We start from the raw sequence: 1318 nt of genomic DNA, 5'->3' as shown, positions 1-1318 counted from the left end.
TAAAGCCAAGATCAAGTGCTGGAGGAACAAGTATGGTGTCATAGTTTCATTAAATTTGATCCTGTAGGTGAAGTCACGCGTCTGACCACAAGCGATCCAAATTACTTTATCTCGAGCGGATCTTTAGTTGAGATCACCTTTATTATGGGAAAGCCTCAGCGCCTAGTTATATTATTCGATTTTCCATTATGAATTAGCACACATGACAAATATTCTAAAAATAGAGAAAACAACTGACTACATCATGCGTCATGTACCAATCACAAGCTCGCAATTTTTATTTGCTAAGGAAATTTCAAACAAATAGCAGATTCAGAAATAGCATACGTGTTGCCAAACCCTCTCTCGCAAGGTGAAACGGAACGGAAGGGAATACCTACGCAAACCTGATACTAATCGTGCGCCGTGACTGCACTCTGACTCGTGCAAAATATGTCACTTGATAATATTTTTTTTGTGTGGCACGTGTTAGTGTGAAGGTTATCGAGATAAACAACAACATTGAAGTGAATTCAGAAATTTCAGAAAATCAATCCTTTTATCTTTGCAAAGTTTTTTATTTGAATTTTAAAATAAATATTCTCTTGAAGAGATTCGGGATGTCGCGAGATTTTTTCTTTTGATTTTATTGAGTTTTTAGCGTTTCCTGAAAGTGACAGACATAGAGACGCGAAATAAATTATCCAACACAACAAGTTTGCCCTGCAGATTAGATTACGAAATCTTCATTCTTTCGAGCACGGTCTGCCATCAGTCTGCTGATACTGCGCGGTTTCTTACTTGTAATCTTGGAAACCCCCCACGAACCAGTCTCTTAAATATATTACACTAAAATATACTGTCAATCATGAGTCTCCTGTTAAAGGCAAAACAACACTTCGTTGGCAGAGGGTGATATAATGCTTAAAGGGGGTAAGTTTCTAAAGAAACTGTGATGCTGCATCAATGAGAGAGTATAACAGGATAATTTAGTATTATCAACTGACTTGATATCGTAAATTGGCCATCGTAAAGAGTTTAAAAGCTGACGTTTCGAGCGTGAGCCCTTCATCAGAGCTCACCCGTTGTGAAAAGGAGACTCTGTAACTTGCTGATGCAGACAGCGGATAGCAAACGGATAACGACGGATGGTGGACAAAGAAAATCATGTTCAATTACTGACTTATTTCCTTAAACAGTTTGCCTTACTTAAAGGTTGAGATGAAAAAAAAAATAGAAATACAATGATGCAGGATGGTACAGATAACAGTTACTCTTGAGATTTCTGAAAATTATCTAAATTTTATGTTGCTTAAGGTTAACATTTTGGCTGTGACCT

This window comes from Pocillopora damicornis, chromosome 7 (assembly GCF_964200805.1).
Source record: "Pocillopora damicornis chromosome 7, jaPocDami1.2, whole genome shotgun sequence".
NCBI classification, from domain to species: Eukaryota; Metazoa; Cnidaria; class Anthozoa; order Scleractinia; family Pocilloporidae; genus Pocillopora; species Pocillopora damicornis.
The sequence above is the reverse complement of the archived record's forward strand: the minus strand, read 5'-3'. Positions refer to the sequence as shown.